The sequence below is a fragment of the Rhinoderma darwinii genome, unplaced genomic scaffold, assembly GCF_050947455.1.
Source record: "Rhinoderma darwinii isolate aRhiDar2 unplaced genomic scaffold, aRhiDar2.hap1 Scaffold_3422, whole genome shotgun sequence".
Taxonomy (NCBI): Eukaryota; Metazoa; Chordata; class Amphibia; order Anura; family Rhinodermatidae; genus Rhinoderma; species Rhinoderma darwinii.
In genome coordinates this window covers 72,572-98,901 of record NW_027463436.1, presented here as the reverse complement: position 1 = coordinate 98,901, position 26,330 = coordinate 72,572, and the positions used below count along the sequence as shown (strand labels likewise).

The 26,330-nt window shown below is 41.8% G+C and overlaps 117 pseudogenes; all 117 read right to left on the bottom strand.

Moving 5' to 3' along the window:
- Positions 1-2: 2 nt before the first annotated feature.
- LOC142706358 (5S ribosomal RNA) lies at positions 3-121 on the bottom strand (annotated as a pseudogene).
- Positions 122-560: 439 nt separating this feature from the next.
- Positions 561-679, bottom strand: LOC142706152 (5S ribosomal RNA; annotated as a pseudogene).
- A 56-nt stretch (positions 680-735) lies between these two features.
- On the bottom strand, positions 736-854 carry LOC142706247 (5S ribosomal RNA; annotated as a pseudogene).
- A 67-nt stretch (positions 855-921) lies between these two features.
- On the bottom strand, positions 922-1,040 carry LOC142706442 (5S ribosomal RNA; annotated as a pseudogene).
- A 67-nt stretch (positions 1,041-1,107) lies between these two features.
- On the bottom strand, positions 1,108-1,226 carry LOC142706148 (5S ribosomal RNA; annotated as a pseudogene).
- A 253-nt stretch (positions 1,227-1,479) lies between these two features.
- On the bottom strand, positions 1,480-1,598 carry LOC142706673 (5S ribosomal RNA; annotated as a pseudogene).
- A 615-nt stretch (positions 1,599-2,213) lies between these two features.
- LOC142706245 (5S ribosomal RNA) lies at positions 2,214-2,332 on the bottom strand (annotated as a pseudogene).
- Positions 2,333-2,399: 67 nt separating this feature from the next.
- On the bottom strand, positions 2,400-2,518 carry LOC142706622 (5S ribosomal RNA; annotated as a pseudogene).
- A 67-nt stretch (positions 2,519-2,585) lies between these two features.
- On the bottom strand, positions 2,586-2,704 carry LOC142705991 (5S ribosomal RNA; annotated as a pseudogene).
- A 67-nt stretch (positions 2,705-2,771) lies between these two features.
- Positions 2,772-2,890, bottom strand: LOC142706141 (5S ribosomal RNA; annotated as a pseudogene).
- A 67-nt stretch (positions 2,891-2,957) lies between these two features.
- Positions 2,958-3,076, bottom strand: LOC142706136 (5S ribosomal RNA; annotated as a pseudogene).
- Positions 3,077-3,143: 67 nt separating this feature from the next.
- LOC142706503 (5S ribosomal RNA) lies at positions 3,144-3,262 on the bottom strand (annotated as a pseudogene).
- A 67-nt stretch (positions 3,263-3,329) lies between these two features.
- LOC142706441 (5S ribosomal RNA) lies at positions 3,330-3,448 on the bottom strand (annotated as a pseudogene).
- A 67-nt stretch (positions 3,449-3,515) lies between these two features.
- LOC142706336 (5S ribosomal RNA) lies at positions 3,516-3,634 on the bottom strand (annotated as a pseudogene).
- Positions 3,635-3,701: 67 nt separating this feature from the next.
- Positions 3,702-3,820, bottom strand: LOC142706553 (5S ribosomal RNA; annotated as a pseudogene).
- A 67-nt stretch (positions 3,821-3,887) lies between these two features.
- On the bottom strand, positions 3,888-4,006 carry LOC142706645 (5S ribosomal RNA; annotated as a pseudogene).
- A 67-nt stretch (positions 4,007-4,073) lies between these two features.
- LOC142706671 (5S ribosomal RNA) lies at positions 4,074-4,192 on the bottom strand (annotated as a pseudogene).
- Positions 4,193-4,259: 67 nt separating this feature from the next.
- On the bottom strand, positions 4,260-4,378 carry LOC142706171 (5S ribosomal RNA; annotated as a pseudogene).
- Positions 4,379-4,445: 67 nt separating this feature from the next.
- Positions 4,446-4,564, bottom strand: LOC142706403 (5S ribosomal RNA; annotated as a pseudogene).
- A 253-nt stretch (positions 4,565-4,817) lies between these two features.
- Positions 4,818-4,936, bottom strand: LOC142706529 (5S ribosomal RNA; annotated as a pseudogene).
- A 253-nt stretch (positions 4,937-5,189) lies between these two features.
- On the bottom strand, positions 5,190-5,308 carry LOC142706099 (5S ribosomal RNA; annotated as a pseudogene).
- A 67-nt stretch (positions 5,309-5,375) lies between these two features.
- On the bottom strand, positions 5,376-5,494 carry LOC142706712 (5S ribosomal RNA; annotated as a pseudogene).
- Positions 5,495-5,561: 67 nt separating this feature from the next.
- On the bottom strand, positions 5,562-5,680 carry LOC142706077 (5S ribosomal RNA; annotated as a pseudogene).
- A 67-nt stretch (positions 5,681-5,747) lies between these two features.
- Positions 5,748-5,866, bottom strand: LOC142706258 (5S ribosomal RNA; annotated as a pseudogene).
- Positions 5,867-5,933: 67 nt separating this feature from the next.
- On the bottom strand, positions 5,934-6,052 carry LOC142706173 (5S ribosomal RNA; annotated as a pseudogene).
- Positions 6,053-6,119: 67 nt separating this feature from the next.
- On the bottom strand, positions 6,120-6,238 carry LOC142706120 (5S ribosomal RNA; annotated as a pseudogene).
- A 253-nt stretch (positions 6,239-6,491) lies between these two features.
- LOC142706025 (5S ribosomal RNA) lies at positions 6,492-6,610 on the bottom strand (annotated as a pseudogene).
- A 67-nt stretch (positions 6,611-6,677) lies between these two features.
- LOC142706375 (5S ribosomal RNA) lies at positions 6,678-6,796 on the bottom strand (annotated as a pseudogene).
- A 67-nt stretch (positions 6,797-6,863) lies between these two features.
- LOC142706595 (5S ribosomal RNA) lies at positions 6,864-6,982 on the bottom strand (annotated as a pseudogene).
- Positions 6,983-7,235: 253 nt separating this feature from the next.
- LOC142706573 (5S ribosomal RNA) lies at positions 7,236-7,354 on the bottom strand (annotated as a pseudogene).
- Positions 7,355-7,423: 69 nt separating this feature from the next.
- LOC142706012 (5S ribosomal RNA) lies at positions 7,424-7,542 on the bottom strand (annotated as a pseudogene).
- A 67-nt stretch (positions 7,543-7,609) lies between these two features.
- Positions 7,610-7,728, bottom strand: LOC142706371 (5S ribosomal RNA; annotated as a pseudogene).
- A 253-nt stretch (positions 7,729-7,981) lies between these two features.
- LOC142706024 (5S ribosomal RNA) lies at positions 7,982-8,100 on the bottom strand (annotated as a pseudogene).
- Positions 8,101-8,167: 67 nt separating this feature from the next.
- Positions 8,168-8,286, bottom strand: LOC142706239 (5S ribosomal RNA; annotated as a pseudogene).
- Positions 8,287-8,353: 67 nt separating this feature from the next.
- On the bottom strand, positions 8,354-8,472 carry LOC142706303 (5S ribosomal RNA; annotated as a pseudogene).
- A 67-nt stretch (positions 8,473-8,539) lies between these two features.
- LOC142706524 (5S ribosomal RNA) lies at positions 8,540-8,658 on the bottom strand (annotated as a pseudogene).
- Positions 8,659-8,725: 67 nt separating this feature from the next.
- Positions 8,726-8,844, bottom strand: LOC142706686 (5S ribosomal RNA; annotated as a pseudogene).
- A 67-nt stretch (positions 8,845-8,911) lies between these two features.
- On the bottom strand, positions 8,912-9,030 carry LOC142706280 (5S ribosomal RNA; annotated as a pseudogene).
- Positions 9,031-9,469: 439 nt separating this feature from the next.
- On the bottom strand, positions 9,470-9,588 carry LOC142706487 (5S ribosomal RNA; annotated as a pseudogene).
- A 67-nt stretch (positions 9,589-9,655) lies between these two features.
- Positions 9,656-9,774, bottom strand: LOC142706557 (5S ribosomal RNA; annotated as a pseudogene).
- A 67-nt stretch (positions 9,775-9,841) lies between these two features.
- LOC142706652 (5S ribosomal RNA) lies at positions 9,842-9,960 on the bottom strand (annotated as a pseudogene).
- A 67-nt stretch (positions 9,961-10,027) lies between these two features.
- On the bottom strand, positions 10,028-10,146 carry LOC142706164 (5S ribosomal RNA; annotated as a pseudogene).
- Positions 10,147-10,213: 67 nt separating this feature from the next.
- Positions 10,214-10,332, bottom strand: LOC142706424 (5S ribosomal RNA; annotated as a pseudogene).
- A 67-nt stretch (positions 10,333-10,399) lies between these two features.
- On the bottom strand, positions 10,400-10,518 carry LOC142706608 (5S ribosomal RNA; annotated as a pseudogene).
- Positions 10,519-10,585: 67 nt separating this feature from the next.
- Positions 10,586-10,704, bottom strand: LOC142706058 (5S ribosomal RNA; annotated as a pseudogene).
- A 67-nt stretch (positions 10,705-10,771) lies between these two features.
- On the bottom strand, positions 10,772-10,890 carry LOC142706576 (5S ribosomal RNA; annotated as a pseudogene).
- Positions 10,891-10,957: 67 nt separating this feature from the next.
- Positions 10,958-11,076, bottom strand: LOC142706402 (5S ribosomal RNA; annotated as a pseudogene).
- A 67-nt stretch (positions 11,077-11,143) lies between these two features.
- LOC142706124 (5S ribosomal RNA) lies at positions 11,144-11,262 on the bottom strand (annotated as a pseudogene).
- Positions 11,263-11,329: 67 nt separating this feature from the next.
- Positions 11,330-11,448, bottom strand: LOC142706323 (5S ribosomal RNA; annotated as a pseudogene).
- Positions 11,449-11,701: 253 nt separating this feature from the next.
- On the bottom strand, positions 11,702-11,820 carry LOC142706518 (5S ribosomal RNA; annotated as a pseudogene).
- A 67-nt stretch (positions 11,821-11,887) lies between these two features.
- On the bottom strand, positions 11,888-12,006 carry LOC142706394 (5S ribosomal RNA; annotated as a pseudogene).
- A 67-nt stretch (positions 12,007-12,073) lies between these two features.
- Positions 12,074-12,192, bottom strand: LOC142706415 (5S ribosomal RNA; annotated as a pseudogene).
- Positions 12,193-12,259: 67 nt separating this feature from the next.
- Positions 12,260-12,378, bottom strand: LOC142706144 (5S ribosomal RNA; annotated as a pseudogene).
- A 67-nt stretch (positions 12,379-12,445) lies between these two features.
- Positions 12,446-12,564, bottom strand: LOC142706401 (5S ribosomal RNA; annotated as a pseudogene).
- A 67-nt stretch (positions 12,565-12,631) lies between these two features.
- LOC142706112 (5S ribosomal RNA) lies at positions 12,632-12,750 on the bottom strand (annotated as a pseudogene).
- Positions 12,751-12,817: 67 nt separating this feature from the next.
- On the bottom strand, positions 12,818-12,936 carry LOC142705993 (5S ribosomal RNA; annotated as a pseudogene).
- Positions 12,937-13,003: 67 nt separating this feature from the next.
- Positions 13,004-13,122, bottom strand: LOC142706575 (5S ribosomal RNA; annotated as a pseudogene).
- Positions 13,123-13,189: 67 nt separating this feature from the next.
- LOC142706400 (5S ribosomal RNA) lies at positions 13,190-13,308 on the bottom strand (annotated as a pseudogene).
- A 67-nt stretch (positions 13,309-13,375) lies between these two features.
- On the bottom strand, positions 13,376-13,494 carry LOC142706100 (5S ribosomal RNA; annotated as a pseudogene).
- Positions 13,495-13,561: 67 nt separating this feature from the next.
- Positions 13,562-13,680, bottom strand: LOC142706322 (5S ribosomal RNA; annotated as a pseudogene).
- Positions 13,681-13,933: 253 nt separating this feature from the next.
- On the bottom strand, positions 13,934-14,052 carry LOC142706587 (5S ribosomal RNA; annotated as a pseudogene).
- Positions 14,053-14,119: 67 nt separating this feature from the next.
- LOC142706414 (5S ribosomal RNA) lies at positions 14,120-14,238 on the bottom strand (annotated as a pseudogene).
- A 67-nt stretch (positions 14,239-14,305) lies between these two features.
- LOC142706143 (5S ribosomal RNA) lies at positions 14,306-14,424 on the bottom strand (annotated as a pseudogene).
- A 67-nt stretch (positions 14,425-14,491) lies between these two features.
- Positions 14,492-14,610, bottom strand: LOC142706399 (5S ribosomal RNA; annotated as a pseudogene).
- Positions 14,611-14,677: 67 nt separating this feature from the next.
- Positions 14,678-14,796, bottom strand: LOC142706088 (5S ribosomal RNA; annotated as a pseudogene).
- Positions 14,797-14,863: 67 nt separating this feature from the next.
- On the bottom strand, positions 14,864-14,982 carry LOC142706321 (5S ribosomal RNA; annotated as a pseudogene).
- Positions 14,983-15,235: 253 nt separating this feature from the next.
- Positions 15,236-15,354, bottom strand: LOC142706515 (5S ribosomal RNA; annotated as a pseudogene).
- A 67-nt stretch (positions 15,355-15,421) lies between these two features.
- On the bottom strand, positions 15,422-15,540 carry LOC142706459 (5S ribosomal RNA; annotated as a pseudogene).
- Positions 15,541-15,607: 67 nt separating this feature from the next.
- On the bottom strand, positions 15,608-15,726 carry LOC142706413 (5S ribosomal RNA; annotated as a pseudogene).
- A 67-nt stretch (positions 15,727-15,793) lies between these two features.
- LOC142706142 (5S ribosomal RNA) lies at positions 15,794-15,912 on the bottom strand (annotated as a pseudogene).
- A 67-nt stretch (positions 15,913-15,979) lies between these two features.
- Positions 15,980-16,098, bottom strand: LOC142706249 (5S ribosomal RNA; annotated as a pseudogene).
- A 67-nt stretch (positions 16,099-16,165) lies between these two features.
- Positions 16,166-16,284, bottom strand: LOC142706476 (5S ribosomal RNA; annotated as a pseudogene).
- A 67-nt stretch (positions 16,285-16,351) lies between these two features.
- On the bottom strand, positions 16,352-16,470 carry LOC142706368 (5S ribosomal RNA; annotated as a pseudogene).
- A 253-nt stretch (positions 16,471-16,723) lies between these two features.
- On the bottom strand, positions 16,724-16,842 carry LOC142706431 (5S ribosomal RNA; annotated as a pseudogene).
- A 67-nt stretch (positions 16,843-16,909) lies between these two features.
- Positions 16,910-17,028, bottom strand: LOC142706076 (5S ribosomal RNA; annotated as a pseudogene).
- Positions 17,029-17,095: 67 nt separating this feature from the next.
- Positions 17,096-17,214, bottom strand: LOC142706679 (5S ribosomal RNA; annotated as a pseudogene).
- Positions 17,215-17,281: 67 nt separating this feature from the next.
- LOC142706532 (5S ribosomal RNA) lies at positions 17,282-17,400 on the bottom strand (annotated as a pseudogene).
- A 67-nt stretch (positions 17,401-17,467) lies between these two features.
- On the bottom strand, positions 17,468-17,586 carry LOC142706473 (5S ribosomal RNA; annotated as a pseudogene).
- Positions 17,587-17,653: 67 nt separating this feature from the next.
- On the bottom strand, positions 17,654-17,772 carry LOC142706462 (5S ribosomal RNA; annotated as a pseudogene).
- A 67-nt stretch (positions 17,773-17,839) lies between these two features.
- On the bottom strand, positions 17,840-17,958 carry LOC142706405 (5S ribosomal RNA; annotated as a pseudogene).
- A 67-nt stretch (positions 17,959-18,025) lies between these two features.
- Positions 18,026-18,144, bottom strand: LOC142706619 (5S ribosomal RNA; annotated as a pseudogene).
- A 67-nt stretch (positions 18,145-18,211) lies between these two features.
- LOC142706624 (5S ribosomal RNA) lies at positions 18,212-18,330 on the bottom strand (annotated as a pseudogene).
- Positions 18,331-18,397: 67 nt separating this feature from the next.
- LOC142705984 (5S ribosomal RNA) lies at positions 18,398-18,516 on the bottom strand (annotated as a pseudogene).
- Positions 18,517-18,583: 67 nt separating this feature from the next.
- Positions 18,584-18,702, bottom strand: LOC142706440 (5S ribosomal RNA; annotated as a pseudogene).
- A 67-nt stretch (positions 18,703-18,769) lies between these two features.
- On the bottom strand, positions 18,770-18,887 carry LOC142706698 (5S ribosomal RNA; annotated as a pseudogene).
- Positions 18,888-18,954: 67 nt separating this feature from the next.
- LOC142706357 (5S ribosomal RNA) lies at positions 18,955-19,073 on the bottom strand (annotated as a pseudogene).
- A 67-nt stretch (positions 19,074-19,140) lies between these two features.
- On the bottom strand, positions 19,141-19,259 carry LOC142706038 (5S ribosomal RNA; annotated as a pseudogene).
- A 253-nt stretch (positions 19,260-19,512) lies between these two features.
- LOC142706310 (5S ribosomal RNA) lies at positions 19,513-19,631 on the bottom strand (annotated as a pseudogene).
- Positions 19,632-19,698: 67 nt separating this feature from the next.
- Positions 19,699-19,817, bottom strand: LOC142706366 (5S ribosomal RNA; annotated as a pseudogene).
- A 67-nt stretch (positions 19,818-19,884) lies between these two features.
- Positions 19,885-20,003, bottom strand: LOC142706521 (5S ribosomal RNA; annotated as a pseudogene).
- A 67-nt stretch (positions 20,004-20,070) lies between these two features.
- LOC142706601 (5S ribosomal RNA) lies at positions 20,071-20,189 on the bottom strand (annotated as a pseudogene).
- Positions 20,190-20,442: 253 nt separating this feature from the next.
- On the bottom strand, positions 20,443-20,561 carry LOC142706433 (5S ribosomal RNA; annotated as a pseudogene).
- Positions 20,562-20,814: 253 nt separating this feature from the next.
- On the bottom strand, positions 20,815-20,933 carry LOC142706656 (5S ribosomal RNA; annotated as a pseudogene).
- A 67-nt stretch (positions 20,934-21,000) lies between these two features.
- LOC142706571 (5S ribosomal RNA) lies at positions 21,001-21,119 on the bottom strand (annotated as a pseudogene).
- Positions 21,120-21,186: 67 nt separating this feature from the next.
- On the bottom strand, positions 21,187-21,305 carry LOC142706279 (5S ribosomal RNA; annotated as a pseudogene).
- A 67-nt stretch (positions 21,306-21,372) lies between these two features.
- Positions 21,373-21,491, bottom strand: LOC142706600 (5S ribosomal RNA; annotated as a pseudogene).
- A 67-nt stretch (positions 21,492-21,558) lies between these two features.
- On the bottom strand, positions 21,559-21,677 carry LOC142706064 (5S ribosomal RNA; annotated as a pseudogene).
- A 67-nt stretch (positions 21,678-21,744) lies between these two features.
- LOC142706631 (5S ribosomal RNA) lies at positions 21,745-21,863 on the bottom strand (annotated as a pseudogene).
- A 67-nt stretch (positions 21,864-21,930) lies between these two features.
- LOC142706655 (5S ribosomal RNA) lies at positions 21,931-22,049 on the bottom strand (annotated as a pseudogene).
- Positions 22,050-22,116: 67 nt separating this feature from the next.
- On the bottom strand, positions 22,117-22,235 carry LOC142706717 (5S ribosomal RNA; annotated as a pseudogene).
- Positions 22,236-22,488: 253 nt separating this feature from the next.
- Positions 22,489-22,607, bottom strand: LOC142706051 (5S ribosomal RNA; annotated as a pseudogene).
- A 253-nt stretch (positions 22,608-22,860) lies between these two features.
- On the bottom strand, positions 22,861-22,979 carry LOC142706149 (5S ribosomal RNA; annotated as a pseudogene).
- A 67-nt stretch (positions 22,980-23,046) lies between these two features.
- LOC142706055 (5S ribosomal RNA) lies at positions 23,047-23,166 on the bottom strand (annotated as a pseudogene).
- Positions 23,167-23,233: 67 nt separating this feature from the next.
- LOC142706003 (5S ribosomal RNA) lies at positions 23,234-23,352 on the bottom strand (annotated as a pseudogene).
- Positions 23,353-23,419: 67 nt separating this feature from the next.
- Positions 23,420-23,538, bottom strand: LOC142706445 (5S ribosomal RNA; annotated as a pseudogene).
- A 67-nt stretch (positions 23,539-23,605) lies between these two features.
- On the bottom strand, positions 23,606-23,724 carry LOC142706319 (5S ribosomal RNA; annotated as a pseudogene).
- Positions 23,725-23,791: 67 nt separating this feature from the next.
- Positions 23,792-23,910, bottom strand: LOC142706263 (5S ribosomal RNA; annotated as a pseudogene).
- Positions 23,911-23,977: 67 nt separating this feature from the next.
- On the bottom strand, positions 23,978-24,096 carry LOC142706039 (5S ribosomal RNA; annotated as a pseudogene).
- Positions 24,097-24,163: 67 nt separating this feature from the next.
- LOC142706026 (5S ribosomal RNA) lies at positions 24,164-24,282 on the bottom strand (annotated as a pseudogene).
- A 253-nt stretch (positions 24,283-24,535) lies between these two features.
- LOC142706664 (5S ribosomal RNA) lies at positions 24,536-24,654 on the bottom strand (annotated as a pseudogene).
- A 67-nt stretch (positions 24,655-24,721) lies between these two features.
- Positions 24,722-24,840, bottom strand: LOC142706014 (5S ribosomal RNA; annotated as a pseudogene).
- A 67-nt stretch (positions 24,841-24,907) lies between these two features.
- Positions 24,908-25,026, bottom strand: LOC142706002 (5S ribosomal RNA; annotated as a pseudogene).
- A 439-nt stretch (positions 25,027-25,465) lies between these two features.
- Positions 25,466-25,584, bottom strand: LOC142706031 (5S ribosomal RNA; annotated as a pseudogene).
- Positions 25,585-25,651: 67 nt separating this feature from the next.
- Positions 25,652-25,770, bottom strand: LOC142706006 (5S ribosomal RNA; annotated as a pseudogene).
- Positions 25,771-25,837: 67 nt separating this feature from the next.
- On the bottom strand, positions 25,838-25,956 carry LOC142706061 (5S ribosomal RNA; annotated as a pseudogene).
- Positions 25,957-26,023: 67 nt separating this feature from the next.
- On the bottom strand, positions 26,024-26,142 carry LOC142706416 (5S ribosomal RNA; annotated as a pseudogene).
- A 68-nt stretch (positions 26,143-26,210) lies between these two features.
- On the bottom strand, positions 26,211-26,328 carry LOC142706158 (5S ribosomal RNA; annotated as a pseudogene).
- Positions 26,329-26,330: the final 2 nt, after the last annotated feature.

The following is a 26,330-nucleotide window of genomic DNA, read 5'->3' as shown; positions in this document are numbered from 1 at the left end:
AAAGTCAACCGCACCACGGATTCCCAGTCAGTCTCCCACACTGGTACTAGCGAGGCCTTAAGCTGTGTAACTTCTGCGATCTGACGAGAGCAGGGACATTCAGCTTAGAATGGCCATTGACTTTAAATGCTTTAATCCATAGTCCTTTTTAATCGATTGTGAAACAAAATCTAAACGACATAATAAAAATACAACCGCACCACGGATTCCCAGACAGTCTCCCACACTGGTACCAGCGAGGCCTTAAGCTGTGTAACTTATGCGCTCTGACGAGAGCAGGCACATTCAGCTTAGAATGGCCATTGACGTTAAATGTCTTAATCCATAGTCCTATTTAATCTATTGCGAAACAAAATCTAAACAACATAACAAAAAGTCAACCGCACCACGGATTCCCAGACAGTCTCCCACACTGGTACTAGCGAGGCGTTAAGCTGTGTAACTTCTGCGATCTAACGAGAGCAGGCACATTCATTTTAGAATGGCCATTGACATTAAATGCTTTAATCCATAGTCCTTTTTAATCGATTGTGAAACAAAATCTAAACGACATAATAAAAAGACAACCGCACCACGGATTCCCAGACAGTCTCCCACACTGGTACTAGCGAGGCTTTAAGCTGTGTAACTTCTGCGATCTGACGAGAGCAGGCACATTGAGCTTAGAATGGCCATTGACATTAAAAGCCTTAATCCATAGTCCTATTTAATCTATTGTGAAACAAAATAATAAAAAGTCAACCGCACCACGGATTCCCATACAGTCTCCCACACTGGTACTAGCGAGGCCTTAAGCTGTGTAACTTCTGCGATCTGACGAGAGCAGGCACATTCAGCTTAGAATGGCCATTGACATTAAATGCTTTAATCCATAGTCCTTTTTAATCGATTGTGAAACAAAATCTAAACGACATAATAAAAATTCAACCGCACCACGGATTCCCAGACAGTCTCCCACACTGGTACTAGCGAGGCCTTAAGCTGTGTAACTTCTGCGATCTGACGAGAGCAGGCACATTCAGCTTAGAATGGCCATTGACATTAAATGCTTTAATCCATAGTCCTTTTTAATCGATTGTGAAACAAAATCTAAACGACATAATAAAAAGTCAACCGCACCACGGATTCCCAGACAGTCTCCCACACTGGTACTAGCGAGGCCTTAAGCTGTGTAACTTCTGCGATCTGACGAGAGCAGGCACATTCAGCTTAGAATGGCCATTGACGTTAAATGCTTTAATCCATAGTCCTATTTAATCTATTGTGAAACAAAATCTAAATGACATAATAAAAAGTCAACCGCACCACGGATTCCCAGACAGTCTCCCACACTGGTACTAGCGACGATTTAAGCTGTGTAACTTCTGCGATCTGACGAGAGCAGGCACATTCAGCTTTGAATGGCCATTGACGTTAAATGCTTTAATCCATAGTCCTATTTAATCTATTGTGAAACAAAATCTAAACGACATAATAAAAAGTCAACCGCACCACGGATTCCCAGACAGTCTCCCACACTGGTACTAGCGAGGCGTTAAGCTGTGTAACTTCTGCGATCTAACGAGAGCAGGCACATTCAGCTTAGAATGGCCATTGACATTAAATGCTTTAATCCATAGTCCTTTTTAATCGATTGTGAAACAAAATCTAAACGACATAATAAAAAGACAACCGCACCACGGATTCCCAGACAGTCTCCCACACTGGTACTAGCGAGGCTTTAAGCTGTGTAACTTCTGCGATCTGACGAGAGCAGGCTCATTGAGCTTAGAATGGCCATTGACATTAAAAGCCTTAATCCATAGTCCTATTTAATCTATTGTGAAACAAAATAATAAAAAGTCAACCGCAACACAGATTCCCAGACAGTCTCCCACACTGGTACTAGCGAGGTATTAAGCTGTGTAATTTCTGCGATCTGACGAGAGCAGGGGACATTCAGCTTAGAATGGCCATTGACATTAAATGCGTTAATCCATAGTCCTTTTTAATCGATTGTGAAACAAAATCTAAACGACATAATAAAAATTCAACCGCACCACGGATTCCCAGACAGTTTCCCACACTGGTACTAGCGAGGCCTTAAGCTGTGTAACTTCTGCGTTCTGACAAGCGCAGGCACATTCAGCTTAGAATGGCCATTGACATTAAATGCTTTAATCCATAGTCCTATTTAATCTATTGTGAAACAAAATCTAAACGACATAATAAAAAGTCAACCGCACCACGGATTCCCATACAGTCTCCCACACTGGTACTAGCGAGGCCTTAAGCTGTGTAACTTCTGCGATCTGACGAGAGCAGGCACATTCAGCTTAGAATGGCCATTGACATTAAATGCTTTAATCCATAGTCCTTTTTAATCGATTGTGAAACAAAATCTAAACGACATAATAAAAATTCGACCGCACCACGGATTCCCAGACAGTCTCCCACACTGGTACTAGCGAGGCCTTAAGCTGTGTAACTTCTGCGATCTGACGAGAGCAGGCACATTCAGCTTAGAATGGCCATTGACATTAAATGCTTTAATCCATAGTCCTTTTTAATCGATTGTGAAACAAAATCTAAACGACATAATAAAAAGTCAACCGCACCACGGATTCCCAGACAGTCTCCCACACTGGTACTAGCGAGGCCTTAAGCTGTGTAACTTCTGCGATGTGACGAGAGCAGGCACATTCAGCTTAGAATGGCCATTGACGTTAAATGCTTTAATCCATAGTCCTATTTAATCTATTGTGAAACAAAATCTAAATGACATAATAAAAAGTCAACCACACCACGGATTCCCAGACAGTCTCCCACACTGGTACTAGCGAGGATTTAAGCTGTGTAACTTCTGCGATCTGACGAGAGCAGGCACATTCAGCTTAGAATGGCCATTGACGTTAAATGCTTTAATCCATAGTCCTATTTAATCTATTGTGAAACAAAATCTAAACGACATAATAAAAAGTCAACCGCACCACGGATTCCCAGACAGTCTCCCACACTGGTACTAGCGAGGCCTTAAGCTGTGTAACTTCTGCGATCTGACGAGAGCAGGCACATTCAGCTTAGAATGGCCATTGACATTAAAAGCCTTAATCCATAGTCCTATTTAATCTATTGTGAAACAAAATCTAAACATCATAATAAACAGTCAACCGCACCACGGATTCCCAGACAGTCTCCCATACTGGTACTAGCGAGGCCTTAAGCTGTGTAACTTCTGTGATCTGACGAGAGCAGGGACATTCAGCTTAGAATGGCCATTGACATTAAATGCTTTAATCCATAGTCCTTTTTAATCGATTGTGAAACAAAATCGAAACGACATAATAAAAATTCAACCGCACCACGGATTCCCAGACAGTCTCCCACACTGGTACTAGCGAGGCCTTAAGCTGTGTAACTTCTGCGATCTGACGAGAGCAGGCACATTCAGCTTAGAATGGCCATTGACATTAAATGATTTAATCCATAGTCCTTTTTAATCGATTGTGAAACAAAATCTAAACGACATAATAAAAAGGCAACTGCACCACGAATTCCCAGACAGTCTCCCACACTGGTACTAGCGAGGCCTTAAGCTGTGTAACTTCTGCGATCTGACGAGAGCAGGCACATTCAGCTTAGAATGGCCATTGACATTAAATGCTTTAATCCATAGTCCTTTTTAATCGATTGTGAAACAAAATCTAAACGACATAATAAAAAGTCAACCGCACCACGGATTCCCAGACAGTCTCCCACACTGGTACTAGCGAGGCCTTAAGCTGTGTAACTTCTGCGATCTGACAAGAGCAGGGACATTCAGCTTAGAATGGCCATTGACATTAAATGCTTTAATCTATAGTCCTTTTTAATCGATTGTGAAACAAAATCTAAACGACATAATAAAAATTCAACCGCACCACGGATTCCCAGACAGTCTCCCACACTGGTACTAGCGAGGCCTTAAGCTGTGTAACTTCAGCGATCTGACGAGAGCAGGCACATTCAGCTTAGAATGGCCATTGACGGTAAATGCTTTAATCCATAGTCCAATTTAATCTATTGTGAAACAAAATCTAAACGACATAATAAATAGTCAACCGCACCACGGATTCCCAGACAGTCTCCCACACTGGTACTAGCGAGGCGTTAAGCTGTGTAACTTCTGCGATCTAACGAGAGCAGGCACATTCAGCTTAGAATGGCCATTGACATTAAATGCTTTAATCCATAGTCCTTTTTAATCGATTGTGAAACAAAATCTAAACGACATAATAAAAAGTCAACCGCACCACGGATTCACAGACAGTCTCCCACACTGGTACTAGCGAGGCGTTAAGCTGTGTAACTTCTGCGATCTGACGAGAGCAGGGATATTCAGCTTAGAATGGCCATTGACATTAAATGCTTTAATCCATAGTCCTTTTTAATCGATTGTGAAACAAAATCTAAACGACATAATAAAAACTCAACCGCACCACAGATTCCCAGACAGTCTCCCACACTAGTACTAGCGAGGCCTTAAGCTGTGTAACTTCTGCGTTCGGACGAGAGCAGGCACATTCAGCTTAGAATGGCCATTGACGTTAAATGCTTTAATCCATAGTCCTATTTAATCTATTGTGAAACAAAATCTAAACGACATAATAAATAGTCAACCGCACCACGGATTCCCAGACAGTCTCACACACTGGTACTAGCGAGGCGTTAAGCTGTGTAACTTCTACGATCTAACGAGAGCAGGCACATTCAGCTTAGAATGGCCATTGACTTTAAATGCTTTAATCCATAGTCCTTTTTAATCGATTGTGAAACATAATCTAAACGACATAATAAAAAGTCAACAGCACCACGGATTCGCAGACAGTCTCCCACACTGGTACTAGCGAGGCCTTAAGCTGTGTAACTTCTGCGATCTGACGAGAGCAGGCACATTCAGCTTAGAATGGCCATTGACCTTAAAAGCCTTAATCCATAGTCCTATTTAATCTATTGTGAAACAAAATCTAAACAACATAATAAAAAGTCAACCGCACCACGGATTCCCAGACAGTCTCCCACACTGGTACTAGGGAGGCGTTAAGCTGTGTAACTTCTGCGATCTAACGAGAGCAGGCACATTCAGCTTAGAATGGCCATTAACATTAAATGCTTTAATCCAAAGTCCTTTTTAATCGATTGTGAAACAAAATCTAAACGACATAATAAAAAGTCAACCGCACCACGGATTCCCAGACAGTCTCCCACACTTGTACTAGCGAGGCCTTAAGCTGTGTAACTTCTGCGATCTGACGAGAGAAGGAACATTCAGCTTAGAATGGCCATTGACATTAAAAGCTTTAATCCATAGTCCTATTTAATCTATTGTGAAACAAAATCTAAACAACATAATAAAAAGTCAACCGCACCACGGATTCCCAGACAGTCTCCCACACTGGTACTAGCGAGGCCTTAAGCTGTGTAACTTCTGCGATCTGACGAGAGCAGGGACATTCAGTTTAGACTGGCCATTGACATTAAATGCTTTAATCCATAGTCCTTTTTAATCGATTGTGAAACAAAATCTAAACGACATAATAAAAATTCAACCGCACCACGGATTCCCAGACAGTCTCCCACACTGGTACTAGCGAGTCCTTAAGCTGTGTAACTTCTGCGATCTGACGAGAGCAGGCACATTCAGCTTAGAATGGCCATTGACGTTAAATGCTTTAATCCATAGTCCTATTTAATCTATTGCGAAACAAAATCTAAACGACATAATAAAAAGTCAACCGCACCACGGATTCCCAGACAGTCTCCCACACTGGTACTAGCGAGGCCTTAAGCTGTGTAACTTCTGCGATCTGATGAGAGCAGGCACATTCAGCTTAGAATGGCCATTGACATTAAATGTTTTAATCCATAGTCCTTTTTAATCGATTGTGAAACAAAATCTAAACGACATAATAAAAAGTCAACCGCACCACGGATTCCCAGACAGTCTCCCACACTGGTACTAGCGAGGCGTTAAGCTGTGTAACTTCTGCGATCTAACGAGGGCAGGCACATTCAGCTTAGAATGGCCATTGACATTAAATGCTTTAATCCATAGTCCTTTTTAATCGATTGTGAAACAAAATCTAAACGACATAATAAAAAGTCAACCGCACCACGGATTCCCAGACAGTCTCCCACACTGGTACTAGCGAGGCCTTAAGCTGTGTAACTTCTGCGATCTGACGAGAGAAGGGACATTCAGCTTAGAGTGGCCATTGACATTAAATGTTTTAATCCATAGTCCTTTTTAATCGATTGTGAAACAAAATCTAAACGACATAATAAAAATTCAACCGCACCACGGATTCCCAGACAGTCTCACACACTGGTACTAGCGAGGCCTTAAGCTGTGTAACTTCTGCGTTCTGACGAGAGATGGCACATTCAGCTTAGAATGGCCATTGACGTTAAATGCTTTAATCCATAGTCCTATTTAATCTATTGTGAAACAAAATCTAAACGACATAATAAAAAATCAACCGCACCACGGATTCCCAGACAGTCTCCCACACTGGTATTAGCGAGGCCTTAAGCTGTGTATTTTCTGCGATCTGACGAGAGCAGGCACATTCAGCTTAGAATGGCCATTGACATTAAATGCTTTAATCCATAGTCCTTTTTAATCGATTGTGAAACAAAATCTAAACGACATAATAAAAAGTCAACCGCACCACGGATTCCCAGACAGTCTCCCACACTGGTACTAGCGAGGCCTTAAGCTGTGTAACTTCTGCGATCTGACGAGAGCAGGCACATTCAGCTTAGAATGGCCATTGATATTAATTGCTTTAATCCATAGTCCTTTTTAATCGATTGTGAAACAAAATCTAAACGACATAATAAAAAGTCAACAGCACCACGGATTCCCAGACAGTCTCCCACACTGGTACTAGCGAGGCCTTAAGCTGTGTAACTTCTGCGAATTGACGAGAGCAGGGACATTCAGCTTAGAATGGCCATTGACATTAAATGCTTTAATCCATAGTCCTTTTTAATCGATTGTGAAACAAAATCTAAACGACATAATAAAAAGTCAACCGCACCACGGATTCCCAGACAGTCTGCCACACTGGTACTAGGGAGGCGTTAAGCTGGGTAACTTCTGCGTTCTGACGAGAGCAGGCACATTCAGCTTAGAATGGCTATTGACGTTAAATGCTTTAATCCATAGTCCTATTTAATCTATTGTGAAACATAATCTAAACGACATAATAAAAAGTCAACCGCACCACGGATTCCCAGACAGTCTCCCACACTGGTACTTGCGAGGCCTTAAGCTGTGTAACTTCTGCGATCTGACGAGAGCAGTCACATTCAGCTTAGAATGGCCATTGACATTAAATGCTTTAATCCATAGTCCTTTTTAATCTATTGTGAAAAAAAAAATCTAAACGACATAATAAAAAGTCAACCGCACCACGGATTCCCAGACAGTCTCCCACACTGGTACTAGCGAGGGCTTAAGCTGTGTAACTTCTGCGATCTGACAAGAGCAGGCACATTCAGCTTAGAATGGCCATTGACATTAAATGCTTTAATCCATAGTCCTTTTTAATCGATTGTGAAACAAAATCTAAACGACATAATAAAAAGTCAACCGCACCACGCATTCCCAGACAGTCTCCCACACTGGTACTAGCAAGGCCTTAAGCTGTGTAACTTCTGCGATCTGACGAGAGCAGGCACATTCAGCTTAGAATGGCCATTGACATTAAATGCTTTAATCCATAGTCCTTTTTAATCGATTGTGAAACAAAATCTAAACGACATAATAAAAACTCAACCGCACCATGGATTCCCAGACAATCTCCCACACTGGTACTAGCGAGGGCTTAAGCTGTGTAACTTCTGCGATCTGACGAGAGCAGGCACATTCAGCTTAGAATGGACATTGACATTAAAAGCCTTAATCCATAGTCCTATTTAATCTATTGTGAAACAAAATCTAAACAACATAATAAAAAGTCAACCCCACCACGGATTCCCAGACAGTCTCCCACACTGGTACTAGCGAGGACTTAAGCTGTGTAACTTCTGCGATCTGACGAGAGCAGGCACATTCAGCTTAGAATGGCCATTGACTTTAAATGCTTTAATCCATAGTCCTTTTTAATCGATTGTGAAACAAAATCTAAACGACATAATAAAAAGTCAACAGCTCCACGGATTCCCAGACAGTCTCCCACACTGGTACTAGCGAGGCCTTAAGCTGTATAACTTCTGCGATCTGACGAGAGCAGGGACATTCAGCTTAGAATGGCCATTGACATTAAATGCTTTAATCCATAGTCCTATTTAATCTATTGTGAAACAAAATCTAAACGACATAATAAAAAGTCAACCGCACCACGGATTCCCAGACAGTCTCCCACACTGGTACTAGCGAGGCCTTAAGCTGTGTCATTTCTGCGATCTGACGAGAGCAGGCACATTCAGCTTAGAATGGCCATTGACATTAAATGCTTTAATCCATAGTCCTTTTTAATCGATTGTGAAACAAAATCTAAACGACATAATAAAAAGTCAACCGCACCACAGATTCCCAGACAGTCTACCACACTGGTACTAGCGAGGCCTTAAGCTGTGTAACTTCTGCGATCTGACGAGAGCAGGCACATTCAGCTTAGAATGGCCATTGACATTAAATGCTTTAATCCATAGTCCTTTTTAATCGATTGTGAAACAAAATCTAAACGACATAATAAAAAGTCAACCGCACCAAGGATTCCCAGACAGTCTCCCACACTTGTACTAGCGAGGCCTTAAGCTGTGTAACTTCTGCGATCTGACGAGAGCAGGCACATTCAGCTTAGAATGGCCATTGACTTTAAATGCTTTAATCCATAGTCCTTTTTAATCGATTGTGAAACAAAATCTAAACGACATAATAAAAAGTCAACCGCACCACGGATTCCCAGACAGTCTCCCACACTGGTACTAGCGAGGCCTTAAGCTGTGTAACTTCTGCGATCTGACGAGAGCAGGGACATTCAGCTTAGAATGGCCATTGACATTAAATGCTTTAATCCATAGTCCTTTTTAATCGATTGTGAAACAAAATCTAAACGACATAATAAAAATTCATCCACTCCACGGATTCCCAGACAGTCTCCCACACTGGTACTAGCGAGGCCTTAAGCTGTGTAACTTCTGCGATCTGACGAGAGCAGGCACATTCAGCTTAGAATGGCCATTGACGTTAAATGCTTTAATCCATAGTCCTATTTAATCTATTGTGAAACAAAATCTAAACGACATAATAAAAAGTCAACCGCACCACGGATTCCCAGACAGTCACCCACACTGGTACTAGCGATGAGTTAAGCTGTGTAACGTCTGCAATCTAACGAGAGCAGGCACATTCAGCTTAGAATGGCCATTGACATTAAATGCTTTAATCCATAGTCCTTTTTAATCGATTGTGAAACAAAATCTAAACGACATAATAAAAAGTCAACCGCACCACGGATTCCCAGACAGTCTCCCACACTGGTAGTAGCGAGGCCTTAAGCTGTGTAACTTCTGCGATCTGACGAGAGCAGGCACATTCAGCTTAGAATGGCCATTGACATTAAAAGCCTTAATCCATAGTCCTATTTAATCTATTGTGAAACAAAATCTAAACAACATAATAAAAAGTCAACCGCACCACGGATTCCCAGACAGTCTCCCACACTGGTACTAGCGAGGACTTAAGCTATGTAACTTCTGCGTTCTGACGAGAGCAGGCACATTCAGCTTAGAATGGCCATTGACGTTAAATGCTTTAATCCATAGTCCTTTTTAATCGATTGTGAAACAAAATCTAAACGACATAATAAAAATTCAACCGCACCACGGATTCCCAGACAGTCTCCAACGCTGGTACTAGCGAGGCCTTAAGCTGTGTAACTTCTGCGATCTAACGAGAGCAGGCACATTCAGCTTAGAATGGCCATTGACATTAAAAGCCTTAATCCATAGTCCTATTTAATCTATTGTGAAACAAAATCTAAACAACATAATTAAAACTCAACCGCACCACGGATTCCCAGACAGTCTCACACACTGGTACTAGCGAGGCCTTAAGCTGTGTAACTTCTGCGATCTGACGAGAGCAGGGACATTCAGCTTAGAATGGCCATTGACATTAAATGCTTTAATCCATAGTCCTTTTTAATCGATTGTGAAACAAAATCTAAACGACATAATAAAAATTCAACCGCACCACGGATTCCCAGACAGTCTCCAACGCTGGTACTAGCGAGGCCTTAAGCTGTGTAACTTCTGCGTTCTGATGAGAGCAGGCACATTCAGCTTAGAATGGCCATTGACATTAAATGCTTTAATCCATAGTCCTATTTAATCTATTGTGAAACAAAATCTAAACGACATAATAAAAAGTCAACCGCACCACGGATTCCCAGACAGTCTCCCACACTGGTACTAGCGAGGCCTTAAGCTGTGTAACTTCTGCAATCTGATGAGGGCAGGCACATTCAGCTTAGAATGGCCATTGACATTAAATGCTTTAATCCATAGTCCTCTTTAATCGATTGTGAAACAAAATCTAAACGACATAATAAAAAGTCAACCGCACCACGGATTCCCAGACATTCTCCCACACTGGTACTAGCGAGGCCTTAAGCTGTGTAACTTCTGCGATCTGACGAGAGCAGGCACATTCGGCTTAGAATGGCCATTGACAATAAATGCTTTAATCCATAGTCCTTTTTAATCGATTGTGAAACAAAATCTAAACTACATAATAAAAATTCAACCGCACCACGGATTCCCAGACAGTCTCCCACACTGGTACTAGCAAGGCCTTAAGCTGTGTAACTTCTGCGATCTGACGAGAGCAGGCACATTCAGCTTAGAATGGCCATTGACATTAAATGCTTTAATCCATAGTCCTTTTTAATTGATTGTGAAACAAAATCTAAACGACATAATAAAAAGTCAACCGCACCTCGGATTCCCAGACAGTCTCCCACACTGGTACTAGCGAGGCCTTAAGCTGTGTAATTTCTGCGTTCCGACGAGAGCAGGGACATTCAGCTTAGAATAGCCATTGACGTTAAATGCTTTAATCCATAGTCCTATTTAATCTATTGTGAAACAAAATCTAAACGACATAATAAAAAGTCAACCGCACCACGGATTCCCAGACAGTCTCCCACACTGGTACTAGCGAGGCCTTAAGCTGTGTAACTTCTGCGATCTGACGAGAGCAGGCACATTCAGCTTAGAATGGCCATTGACATTAAATGCTTTAATCCATAGTCCTTTTTAATCGATTGTGAAACAAAATCTAAACGACATAATAAAAAGTCAACCACACCACGGATTCCCAGACAGTCTCCCACACTGGTACTAGCGAGGCCTTAAGCTGTGTAACTTCTGCGATCTGACGAGAGCAGGCACATTCAGCTTAGAATGGCCATTGACATTAAAAGCCTTAATCCATAGTCCTATTTAATCTATTGTGAAACAAAATCTAAACAACATAATTAAAAGTCAACCGCACCACCGATTCCCAGACAGTCTCACACACTGGTACTAGCGAGGCCTTAAGCTGTGTAACTTCTGCGATCTGACGAGAGCAGGGACATTCAGCTTAGAATGGCCATTGGCATTAAATGCTTTAATCCATAGTCCTTTTTAATCGATTGTGAAACAAAATCTAAACGACATAATAAAAATTCAACCGCACCACGGATTCCCAGACAGTCTCCAACGCTGGTACTAGCGAGGCCTTAAGCTGTGTAACTTCTGCGTTCTGACGAGAGCAGGCACATTCAGCTTAGAATGGCCATTGACATTAAATGCTTTAATCCATAGTCCTATTTAATCTATTGTGAAACAAAATCTAAACGACATAATAAAAAGTCAACCGCACCACGGATTCCCAGACAGTCTCCCACACTAGTACTAGCGAGGACTTAAGCTGTGTAACTTCTGCGATCTGACGAGAGCAGGCACATTCAGCTTAGAATGGCCATTGACATTAAATGTTTTAATCCATAGTCCTCTTTAATCGATTGTGAAACAAAATCTAAACGACATAATAAAAAGTCAACCGCACCACGGATTCCCAGACAGTCTCCCACACTGGTACTAGCGAGGCCTTAAGCTGTGTAACTTCTGCGATCTGACGAGAGCAGGCACATTCGGCTTAGAATGGCCATTGACAATAAATGCTTTAATCCATAGTCCTTTTTAATCGATTGTGAAACAAAATCTAAACAACATAATAAAAAGTCAACCGCACCACGGATTCCCAGACAGTCTCCCACACTGGTACTAGCGAGGCGTTAAGCTGTGTAACTTCTGCAATCTAACGAGAGCAGGCACATTCAGCTTAGAATGGCCATTGACATTAAATGCTTTAATCCATAGTCCTTTTTAATCGATTGTGAAACAAAATCTAAACGACATAATAAAAAGTCAACCGCACCTCGGATTCCCAGACAGTCTCCCACACTGGTACTAGCGAGGCCTTAAGCTGTGTAATTTCTGCGTTCCGACGAGAGCAGGGACATTCAGCTTAGAATAGCCATTGACGTTAAATGCTTTAATCCATAGTCCTATTTAATCTATTGTGAAACAAAATCTAAACGACATAATAAAAAGTCAACCGCACCACGGATTCCCAGACAGTCTCCCACACTGGTACTAGCGAGGCCTTAAGCTGTGTAACTTCTGCGATCTGACGAGAGCAGGCACATTCAGCTTAGAATGGCCATTGACATTAAATGCTTTAATCCATAGTCCTTTTTAATCGATTGTGAAACAAAATCTAAACGACATAATAAAAAGTCAACCACACCACGGATTCCCAGACAGTCTCCCACACTGGTACTAGCGAGGCCTTAAGCTGTGTAACTCCTGCGATCTGACGAGAGCAGGCACATTCGGCTTAGAATGGCCATTGACAATAAATGCTTTAATCCATAGTCCTTTTTAATCGATTGTGAAACAAAATCTAAACTACATAATAAAAATTCAACCGCACCACGGATTCCCAGACAGTCTCCCACACTGGTACTAGCAAGGCCTTAAGCTGTGTAACTTCTGCGATCTGACGAGAGCAGGCACATTCAGCTTAGAATGGCCATTGACATTAAATGCTTTAATCCATAGTCCTTTTTAATTGATTGTGAAACAAAATCTAAACGACATAATAAAAAGTCAACCGCACCTCGGATTCCCAGACAGTCTCCCACACTGGTACTAGCGAGGCCTTAAGCTGTGTAATTTCTGCGTTCCGACGAGAGCAGGGACATTCAGCTTAGAATAGCCATTGACGTTAAATGCTTTAATCCATAGTCCTATTTAATCTATTGTGAAACAAAATCTAAACGACATAATAAAAAGTCAACCGCACCACGGATTCCCAGACAGTCTCCCACACTGGTACTAGCGAGGCCTTAAGCTGTGTAACTTCTGCGATCTGACGAGAGCAGGCACATTCAGCTTAGAATGGCCATTGACATTAAATGCTTTAATCCATAGTCCTTTTTAATCGATTGTGAAACAAAATCTAAACGACATAATAAAAAGTCAACCACACCACGGATTCCCAGACAGTCTCCCACACTGGTACTAGCGAGGCCTTAAGCTGTGTAACTTCTGCGATCTGACGAGAGCAGGCACATTCAGCTTAGAATGGCCATTGACATTAAAAGCCTTAATCCATAGTCCTATTTAATCTATTGTGAAACAAAATCTAAACAACATAATTAAAAGTCAACCGCACCACCGATTCCCAGACAGTCTCACACACTGGTACTAGCGAGGCCTTAAGCTGTGTAACTTCTGCGATCTGACGAGAGCAGGGACATTCAGCTTAGAATGGCCATTGGCATTAAATGCTTTAATCCATAGTCCTTTTTAATCGATTGTGAAACAAAATCTAAACGACATAATAAAAATTCAACCGCACCACGGATTCCCAGACAGTCTCCAACGCTGGTACTAGCGAGGCCTTAAGCTGTGTAACTTCTGCGATCTGACGAGAGCAGGCACATTCAGCTTAGAATGGCCATTGACATTAAATGTTTTAATCCATAGTCCTCTTTAATCGATTGTGAAACAAAATCTAAACGACATAATAAAAAGTCAACCGCACCACGGATTCCCAGACAGTCTCCCACACTGGTACTAGCGAGGCCTTAAGCTGTGTAACTTCTGCGATCTGACGAGAGCAGGCACATTCGGCTTAGAATGGCCATTGACAATAAATGCTTTAATCCATAGTCCTTTTTAATCGATTGTGAAACAAAATCTAAACAACATAATAAAAAGTCAACCGCACCACGGATTCCCAGACAGTCTCCCACACTGGTACTAGCGAGGCGTTAAGCTGTGTAACTTCTGCAATCTAACGAGAGCAGGCACATTCAGCTTAGAATGGCCATTGACATTAAATGCTTTAATCCATAGTCCTTTTTAATCGATTGTGAAACAAAATCTAAACGACATAATAAAAAGTCAACCGCACCTCGGATTCCCAGACAGTCTCCCACACTGGTACTAGCGAGGCCTTAAGCTGTGTAATTTCTGCGTTCCGACGAGAGCAGGGACATTCAGCTTAGAATAGCCATTGACGTTAAATGCTTTAATCCATAGTCCTATTTAATCTATTGTGAAACAAAATCTAAACGACATAATAAAAAGTCAACCGCACCACGGATTCCCAGACAGTCTCCCACACTGGTACTAGCGAGGCCTTAAGCTGTGTAACTTCTGCGATCTGACGAGAGCAGGCACATTCAGCTTAGAATGGCCATTGACATTAAATGCTTTAATCCATAGTCCTTTTTAATCGATTGTGAAACAAAATCTAAACGACATAATAAAAAGTCAACCACACCACGGATTCCCAGACAGTCTCCCACACTGGTACTAGCGAGGCCTTAAGCTGTGTAACTTCTGCGATCTGACGAGAGCAGGCACATTCAGCTTAGAATGGCCATTGACATTAAAAGCCTTAATCCATAGTCCTATTTAATCTATTGTGAAACAAAATCTAAACAACATAATTAAAAGTCAACCGCACCACCGATTCCCAGACAGTCTCACACACTGGTACTAGCGAGGCCTTAAGCTGTGTAACTTCTGCGATCTGACGAGAGCAGGGACATTCAGCTTAGAATGGCCATTGGCATTAAATGCTTTAATCCATAGTCCTTTTTAATCGATTGTGAAACAAAATCTAAACGACATAATAAAAATTCAACCGCACCACGGATTCCCAGACAGTCTCCAACGCTGGTACTAGCGAGGCCTTAAGCTGTGTAACTTCTGCGTTCTGACGAGAGCAGGCACATTCAGCTTAGAATGGCCATTGACATTAAATGCTTTAATCCATAGTCCTATTTAATCTATTGTGAAACAAAATCTAAACGACATAATAAAAAGTCAACCGCACCACGGATTCCCAGACAGTCTCCCACACTGGTACTAGCGAGGACTTAAGCTGTGTAACTTCTGCGATCTGACGAGAGCAGGCACATTCAGCTTAGAATGGCCATTGACATTAAATGTTTTAATCCATAGTCCTCTTTAATCGATTGTGAAACAAAATCTAAACGACATAATAAAAAGTCAACCGCACCACGGATTCCCAGACAGTCTCCCACACTGGTACTAGCGAGGCCTTAAGCTGTGTAACTTCTGCGATCTGACGAGAGCAGGCACATTCGGCTTAGAATGGCCATTGACAATAAATGCTTTAATCCATAGTCCTTTTTAATCGATTGTGAAACAAAATCTAAACAACATAATAAAAAGTCAACCGCACCACGGATTCCCAGACAGTCTCCCACACTGGTACTAGCGAGGCGTTAAGCTGTGTAACTTCTGCAATCTAACGAGAGCAGGCACATTCAGCTTAGAATGGCCATTGACATTAAATGCTTTAATCCATAGTCCTTTTTAATCGATTGTGAAACAAAATCTAAACGACATAATAAAAAGTCAACCGCACCACGGATTCCCAGACAGTCTCCCACACTGGTACTAACGAGGCCTTAAGCTGCGTAACTTCTGCGATCTGACGAGAGCAGGCACATTCAGCTTAGAATGGCCATTGCCATTAAAAGCCTTAATCCATAGTCCTATTTAATCTATTGTGAAACAAAATCTAAACAACATAATAAAAAGTCAACCGCACCACGGATTCCCAGACAGTCTCCCACACTGGTATTAGCGAGGCCTTAAGCTGTGTAACTTCTGCGATCTGACGAGAGCAGGCACATTCAGCTTAGAATGGCCATTGACATTAAAAGCCTTAATCCATAGTCCTATTTAATCTATTGTGAAACAAAATCTAAACAACATAATAAAAAGTCAACCGCACCACGGATTCCCAGACAGTCTCCCACACTGGTACTAGCGAGGCCTTAAGCTGTGTAACTTCTGCGTTCTGACAAGAGCAGGCACATTCAGCTTAGAATGGCCATTGACATTAAATGCTTTAATCCATAGTCCTATTTAATCTATTGTGAAACAAAATCTAAACGACATAATAAAAAGTAAACCGCACCACGGATTCCCAGACAGTCTCCCACACTGGTACTAGCAAGGACTTAAGCTGTGTAACTTCTGCGATCTGACGAGAGCAGGTACATTCAGCTTAGAATGGACATTGACATTAAATGCTTTAATCCATAGTCCTTTTTAATTGATTGTGAAACAAAATCTAAACGACATAATAAAAAGTCAACCGCACCTCGGATTCCCAGACAGTCTCCCACACTGGTACTAGCGAGGCCTTAAGCTGTGTAATTTCTGCGTTCTGACGAGAGCAGGGACATTCAGCTTAGAATGGCCATTGACGTTAAATGCTTTAATCCATAGTCCTATTTAATCTATTGTGAAACAAAATCTAAACGACATAATAAAAAGTCAACCGCACCACGGATTCCCAGACAGTCTCCCACACTGGTACTAGCGAGGCCTTAAGCTGTGTAACTTCTGCGATCTGACGAGAGCAGGCACATTCAGCTTAGAATGGCCATTGACATTAAATGCTTTAATCCATAGTCCTTTTTAATCGATTGTGAAACAAAATCTAAACGACATAATAAAAAGTCAACCGCACCACGGATTTACAGACAGTCTCCCACACTGGTACTAGCGAGGCCTTAAGCTGTGTAACTTCTGCGATCTGACGAGAGCAGGCACATTCAGCTTAGAATGGCCATTGACATTAAATGCTTTAATCCATAGTCCTTTTTAATCGATTGTGAAACAAAATCTAAACGACATAATAAAAAGGCAACCGCACCACGGATTCCCAGACAGTCTCCCACAATGGTACTAGCGAGGCCTTAAGCTGTGTAACTTCTGCGATCTGACGAGAGCAGGGACATTCAGCTCAGAATGGCCATTGACGTTAAATGCTTTAATCCATAGTCCTATTTAATCTATTGTGAAACAAAATCTAAACGACATAATAAAAAGTCAACCGCACCACGGATTCCCAGACAGTCTCCCACACTGGTACTAGCGAGGCCTTAAGCTGTGTAACTTCTGCGATCTGACGAGAGCAGGCACATTCAGCTTAGAATGGCCTTTGACATTAAATGCTTTAATCCATAGTCCTTTTTAATCGATTGTGAAACAAAATCTAAACGACATAATAAAAAGTCAACCGCACCACGGATTCCCAGACAGTCTCCCACACTGGTACTAGCGAGGCCTTAAGCTGTGTAACTTCTGCGATCTGACGAGAGCAGGGACATTCAGCTTAGAATGGCCATTGTCATTAAATGCTTTAATCCATAGTCCTTTTTAATCGATTGTGAAACAAAATCTAAACGACATAATAAAAAGTCAACCGCACCACGGATTCCCAGACAGTCTCCCACACTGGTACTAGCGAGGCCTTAAGCTGTGTAACTTCTGCGGTCTGACGAGAGCAGGTACATTCAGCTTAGAATGGCCATTGACATTAAATGCTTTAATCCATAGTCCTTTTTAATCGATTGTGAAACAAAATCTAAACAACATAATAAAAAGTCAACCGCACCACGGATTCCCAGACAGTCTCCCACACTGGTACTAGCAAGGCCTTAAGCTGTGTAACTTCTGCGATCTGACGAGAGCAGGGACATTCAGCTTAGAATGGCCATTGCCATTAAATGCTTTAATCCATAGTCCTTTTTAATCGATTGTGAAACAAAATCTAAACGACATAATAAAAATTCAACCGCACCACAGATTCCCAGACAGTCTCCCACACTGGTACTAGCGAGGCCTTAAGCTGTGTAACTTCTGCGATCTGACGAGAGCAGGGACATTCAGCTTAGAATGGCCATTGACACTAAATGCTTTAATACATAGTCCTTTTTAATCGATTGTGAAAAAAAATCTAAACGACATAATAAAAAGTCAACCGCACCTCGGATTCCCAGACAGTCTCCCACACTGGTACTAGCGAGTCCTTAAGCTGTGTAACTTCTGCGATCTGACGAGAGCAGGGACATTCAGCTTAGAATGGTGATTGACATTAAATGCTTTAATCCATAGTCCTTTTTAATCGATTGTGAAACAAAATCTAAACGACATAATAAAAATTCAACCGCACCACGGATTCCCAGACAGTCTCCCACACTGGTACTAGCGAGGCCTTAAGCTGTGTAACTTCTGCGATCTGACGAGAGCAGGCACATTCAGCTTAGAATGGCCATTGACATTAAATGCTTTAATCCATAGTCCTTTTTAATCGATTGTGAAACAAAATCTAAACAACATAATAAAAAGTCAACCGCACCACGGATTCCCAGACAGTCTCCCACACAGGTACTAGCGAGGCCTTAAGCTGTGTAACTTCTGCGATCTACGAGAGCAGGCACATTCAGCTTAGAATGGCCATTGACATTAAAAGCCTTAATCCATAGTCCTATTTAATCTATTGTGAAACAAAATCTAAACAACATAGTAAAAAGTCAACCGCACCACGTATTCCCAGACAGTCTCCCACACTGGTACTAGCGAGGCCTTAAGCTGTGTAACTTCTGCGATCTGACGAGAGCAGGCACATTCAGCTTAGAATGGCCATTGACATTAAATACTTTAATCCATAGTCCTTTTTAATCGATTGTGAAACAAAATCTAAACGACATAATAAAAAGTCAACCGCACCACGGATTCCCAGACAGTCTCCCACACTGGTACTAGCGAGGCGTTAAGCTGTGTAACTTCTGCGATCTAACGAGAGCAGGCACATTCAGCTTAGAATGGCCATTAACAATAAAAGCCTTAATCCATAGTCCTATTTAATCTATTGTGAAACAAAATCTAAACAACATAATAAAAAGTCAACCGCACCACGGATTCCCAGACAGTCTCCCACACTGGTACTAGCGAGGCGTTAAGCTGTGTAACTTCTGCGATCTAACAAGAGCAGGGACATTCAGCTTAGAATGGCCATTGACATTAAAGGCTTTAATCCATAGTCCTTTTTAATCGATTGTGAAACAAAATCTAAACGACACAATAAAAATTCAACCGCACCACGGATTCCCAGACAGTCTCCCACACTGGTACTAGCGAGGCCTTAAGCTGCGTAACTTCTGCGATCTGACGAGAGCAGGCACATTCAGCTTAGAATGGCCATTGACATTAAATCCTTTAATCCATAGTCCTATTTAATCTATTGTGAAACAAAATCTAAACAACATAATAAAAAGTCAACCGCACCACGGATTCCCAGACAGTCTCCCACACTGGTACTAGCGAGGCCTTAAGCTGTGTAACTTCTGCGATCTAAAGAGAGCAGGCACATTCAGCTTAGAATGGCCATTGACATTAAATGCTTTAATCCATAGTACTTTTTAATCGATTGTGAAACAAAATCTAAACGACATAATAAAAAGTCAACCGCACCACGGATTCCCAGACAGTCTCCCACACTGGTACTAGCGAGGCCTTAAGCTGTGTAACTTCTGCGATCTGACGAGATCAGGGACATTCAGCTTAGAATGGCCATTGACATTAAATGCTTTAATCCATAGTCCTTTTTAATCGATTGTGAAACAAAATCTAAACGACATAATAAAAAGTCAACCGCACCACGGATTCCCAGACAGTCTCCCACACTGGTACTAGCGAGTCCTTAAGCTGTGTAACTTCTGCGATCTGACGAGAGCAGGCACATTCAGCTTAGAATGGCCATTGACGTTAAATGCTTTAATCCATAGTCCTATTTAATCTATTGTGAAACAAAATCTAAACGACTTAATAAAAAGTCAACCGCAACACGGATTCCCAGACAGTCTCCCACACTTGTACTAGCGAGGCGTTAAGCTGTGTAACTTCTGCGATCTAACGAGAGCAGGCACATTCAGCTTAGAATGGCCATTGACATTAAATGCTTTAATCCATAGTCCTTTTTAATCGATTGTGAAACAAAATCTAAATGACATAATAAAAAGTCAACCGCACCACGGATTCCCAGACAGTCTCCCACACTGGTACTAGCGAGGCCTTAAACTGTGTAACTTCTGCGATCTGACGAGAGCAGGCACATTCAGCTTAGAATGGCCATTAACATTAAAAGCCTTAATCCATAGTCCTATTTAATCTATTGTGAAACAAAATCTAAACGACATAATAAAAAGGCAACCGCACCACGGATTCCCAGACAGTCTCCCACACTGGTACTAGCGAGGCGTTAAGCTGTGTAACTTCTGCGATCTAACAAGAGCAGGGACATTCAGCTTAGAATGACCATTGACATTAAAGGATTTAATCCATAGTCCTTTTTAATCGATTGTGAAACAAAATCTAAACGACACAATAAAAATTCAACCGCACCACGGATTCCCAGACAGTCTCCCACACTGGTACTAGCGAGGCCTTAAGCTGTGTAACTTCTGCGTTCTGACCAGAGCAGGCACATTCAGCTTAGAATGGCCATTGACGTTAAATGCTTTAATCCATAGTCCTATTTAATCTATTGTGAAACAAAATCTAAACGACATAATCAAAAGTCAACCACACCACGGATTCCCAGACAGTCTCCCACACTGGTACTAGCGAGGCCTTAAGCTGTGTAACTTCTGCGATCTGACGAGAGCAGGCACATTCAGTTTAGAATGGCCATTGACATCAAATGCTTTAATCCATAGTACTTTTTAATCGATTGTGAAACAAAATCTAAACGACATAATAAAAAGTCAACCGCACCACGGATTCCCAGACAGTCTCCCACACTGGTACTAGCGAGGCCTTAAGCTGTGTAACTTCTGCGATCTGACGAGAGCAGGGACATTCAGCTTAGAATGGCCATTGACGTTAAATGCGTTAATCCATAGTCCTTTTTAATCGATTGTGAAACAAAATCTAAACGACATAATAAAAAGTCAACCGCACCACGGATTCCCAGACAGTCTCCCACACTGGTACTAGCGAGTCCTTAAGCTGTGTAACTTCTGCGATCTGACGAGAGCAGGCACATTCAGCTTAGAATGGCCATTGACGTTAAATGCTTTAATCCATAGTCCTATTTAATCTATTGTGAAACAAAATCTAAACGACTTAATAAAAAGTCAACCGCACCACGGATTCCCAGACAGTCTCCCACACTGGTACTAGCGAGGCCTTAAGCTGTGTAACTTCTGCGATCTGACGAGAGCAGGCACATTCAGCTTAGAATGGCCATTGACATTAAATGCTTTAATCCATAGTCCTTTTTAATCGATTGTGAAACAAAATCTAAACGACATAATAAAAAGTCAACCGCACCACGTATTCCCAGACAGTCTCCCACACTGGTACTAGCGAGGCCTTAAGCTGTGTGACTTCTGCGATCTGACGAGAGCAGGCACATTCAGTTTAGAATGGCCATTAACATTAAAAGCCTTAATCCATAGTCCTATTTAATCTATTGTGAAACAAAATCTAAACGACATAATAAAAATTCAACCGCACCACGGATTCCCAGACAGTCTCCCACACTGGTACTAGCGAGGCCTTAAGCTGTGTAACTTCTGCGTTCTGACCAGAGCAGGCACATTCAGCTTAGAATGGCCATTGACGTTAAATGCTTTAATCCATAGTCCTATTTAATCTATTGTGAAACAAAATCTAAACGACATAATCAAAAGTCAACCACACCACGGATTCCCAGACAGTCTCCCACACTGGAACTAGCGAGGCCTTAAGCTGTGTAACTTCTGCGATCTGACGAGAGCAGGGACATTCAGCTTAGAATGGCCATTGACATTAAGTGCTTTAATCCATAGTCCTTTTTAATCGATTGTGAAACAAAATCTAAACGACATAATAAAAAGTCAACCGCACCACGGATTCCCAGACAGTCTCCCACACTGGTACTAGCGAATCCTTAAGATGTGTAACTTCTGCGATCTGACGAGAGCAGGCACATTCAGCTTAGAATGGCCATTGACGTTAAATGCTTTAATCCATAGTCCTATTTAATCGATTGTGAAACAAAATCTAAACGACTTAATAAAAAGTCAACCGCACCACGGATTCCCAGACAGTCTCCCACACTGGTACTAGCGAGGCCTTAAGCTGTGTAACTTCTGCGATCTGACGAGAGCAGGCACATTCAGCTTAGAATGGCCATTGACATTAAATGCTTTAATCCATAGTCCTTTTTAATCGATTGTGAAACAAAATCTAAACGACATAATAAAAAGTCAACCGTACCATGGATTCCCAGACAGTCTCCCACACTGGTACTAGCGAGGCCTTAAGCTGGGTAACTTCTGCGATCTGACGAGAGCAGGCACATTCAGCTTAGAATGGCCATTGACATTAAATGCTTTAATCAATAGTCCTATTTAATCTATTGTGAAACAAAATCTAAACGACATAATAAAAAGTCAACCGCACCACGGATTCCCAGACAGTCTCCCACACTGGTACTAGCTAGGCGTTAAGCTGTGTAACTTCTGCGATCTAACGAGAGCAGGCACATTCAGCTTAGAATGGCCATTGACATTAAATGCTTTAATCCATAGTCCTTTTTAATCGATTGTGAAACAAAATCTAAACGACATAATAAAAAGTCAACCGCACCACGGATTCCCAGACAGTCTCCCACACTGGTACTAGCGAGGCCTAAAGCTGTGTAACTTCTAGCGATCTGACGAGAGCAGGCACTTTCAGCTTAGAATGGCCATTAACATTAAAAGCCTTAATCCATAGTCCTATTTAATCTATTGTGAAACAAAATCTAAACAACATAATAAAAAGTCAACCGCACCACGAATTCCCAGACAGTCTCCCACACTGGTACTAGCGAGGGCTTAAGCTGTGTAACTTCTGCGATCTGACGAGAGCAGGCACATTCAGCTTAGAATGGACATTGACATTAAAAGCCTTAATCCATAGTCCTATTTAATCTATTGTGAAACAAAATCTAAACAACATAATAAAAAGTCAACCGCACCACGGATTCCCAGACAGTCTCCCACACTGGTACTAGCGAGGCCTTAAGCTGTGTAACTTCTGCGTTCTGACCAGAGCAGGCACATTCAGCTTAGAATGGCCATTGACGTTAAATGCTTTAATCCATAGTCCTATTTAATCTATTGTGAAACAAAATCTAAACGACATAATAAAAAGTCAACCACACCACGGATTCCCAGACAGTCTCCCACACTGGTACTAGCGAGGCCTTAAGCTGTGTAACTTCTGCGATCTGACGAGAGCAGGCACATTCAGCTTAGAATGGCCATTGACATTAAATGCTTTAATCCATAGTACTTTTTAATCGATTGTGAAACAAAATCTAAACGACATAATAAAAAGTCAACCGCACCACGGATTCCCAGACAGTCTCCCACACTGGTACTAGCGAGGCCTTAAGCTGTGTAATTTCTGCGATCTGACGAGAGCAGGGACATTCAGCTTAGAATGGCCATTGACATTAAATGCTTTAATCCATAGTCCTTTTTAATCGATTGTGAAACAAAATCTAAACGACATAATAAAAAGTCAACCGCACCACGGATTCCCAGACAGTCTCCCACACTGGTACTAGCGAGGCCTTAAGCTGTGTAACTTCTGCGATCTGACGAGAGCAGGCACATTCAGCTTAGAATGGCCATTGACGTTAAATGCTTTAATCCATAGTCCTATTTAATCTATTGTGAAACAAAATCTAAACGACTTAATAAAAAGTCAACCGCACCACGGATTCCCAGACAGTCTCCCACACTGGTACTAGCGAGGCCTTAAGCTGTGTAACTTCTGCGATCTGACGAGAGCAGGCACATTCAGCTTAGAATGGCCATTGACAATAAATGATTTAATCCATAGTCCTTTTTAATCGATTGTGAAACAAAATCTAAACGACATAATAAAAAGTCAACCGCACCATGGATTCCCAGACAGTCTCCCACACTGGTACTAGCGAGGCCTTAAGCTGTGTAACTTCTGCGATCCGACGAGAGCAGGGACATTCAGCTTAGAATGGCCATTGACATTAAATGCTTTAATCCATAGTCCTTTTTAATCGATTGTGAAACAAAATCTAAACGACATAATAAAAAGTCTACCGCACCACGGATTCCCAGACAGTCTCCCACACTGGTACTAGCGAGGCCTTAAGCTGTGTAATTTCTGCGATCTGACGAGAGCAGGGACATTCAGCTTTGAATGGCTATTGACATTAAACGCTTTAATCCATAGTCCTTTTTAATCGATTGTGAAACAAAATCTAAACGACATAATAAAAAGTCAACCGCACCACGGATTCCCAGACAGTCTCCCACACTGGTACTAGCGAGGCCTTAAGCTGTGTAACTTCTGCGATCTGACGAGAGCAGGCACATTCAGCTTAGAATGGCCATTGACGTTAAATGCTTTAATCCATAGTCCTATTTAATCTATTGTGAAACAAAATCTAAACGACTTAATAAAAAGTCAACCGCACCACGGATTCCCAGACAGTCTCCCACACTGGTACTAGCGAGGCCTTAAGCTGTGTAACTTCTGCGATCTGACGAGAGCAGGCACATTCAGCTTAGAATGGCCATTGACAATAAATGCTTTAATCCATAGTCCTTTTTAATCGATTGTGAAACAAAATCTAAACGACATAATAAAAAGTCAACCGCACCATGGATTCCCAGACAGTCTCCCACACTGGTACTAGCGAGGCCTTAAGCTGTGTAACTTCTGCGATCCGACGAGAGCAGGGACATTCAGCTTAGAATGGCCATTGACATTAAATGCTTTAATCCATAGTCCTTTTTAATCGATTGTGAAACAAAATCTAAACGACATAATAAAAATTCAACCCCACCACGGATTCCCAGACAGTCTCCCACACTGGTACTAGCGAGGACTTAAGCTGTGTAACTTCTGCGATCTGACGAGAGCAGGCACATTCAGCTTAGAATGGCCATTGACGTTAAATCCTTTAATCCATAGTCCTATTTAATCTATTGTGAAACAAAATCTAAACGACATAATAAAAAGTCAACCGCACCACGGATTCCCAGCCAGTCTCCCACACTGGTACTAGCGAGGCGTTAAGCTGTGTAACTTCTGCGATCTAACGAGAGCAGGCACATTCAGCTTAGAATGGCCATTGACATTAAATGCTTTAATCCATAGTCCTTTTTAATCGATTGTGAAACAAAATCTAAACGACATAATAAAAAGTCAACCGCACCACGGATTCACAGACAGTCTCCCACACTGGTATTAGCGAGGCCTTAAGCTGTGTAACTTCTGCGATCTGACGAGAGCAGGGACATTCAGCTTAGAATGGCCATTGACATTAAACGCTTTAATCCATAGTCCTTTTTAATCGATTGTGAAACAAAATCTAAACGACATAATAAATATTCAACCGCACCACGTATTCCCAGACAGTCTCCCACACTGGTACTAGCGAGGCCTTAAGCTGTGTAACTTCTGCGATCTGACGAGAGCATGCACATTCAGCTTAGAATTGCCATTGACGTTAAATGCTTTAATCCATAGTCCTATTTAATCGATTGTGAAACAAAATCTAAACGACATAATAAAAAGTCAACCGCACCACGGATTCCCAGACAGTCTCCCACACTGGTACTAGCGAGACCTTAAGCTGTATAACTTCTGCGATCTGACGAGAGCAGGCACATTCAGCTTAGAATGGCCATTGACATTAAAAGCATTAATCCATAGTCCTATTTAATCTATTGTGAAACAAAATCTAAACAACATAATAAAAAGGCAACCGCACCACGGATTCCCAGACAGTCTCCCACACTGGTACTAGCGAGGCCTTAAGCTGTGTAACTTCTGCGATCTGACGAGAGCAGGCACACTCAGCTTAGAATGGCCATTGACAT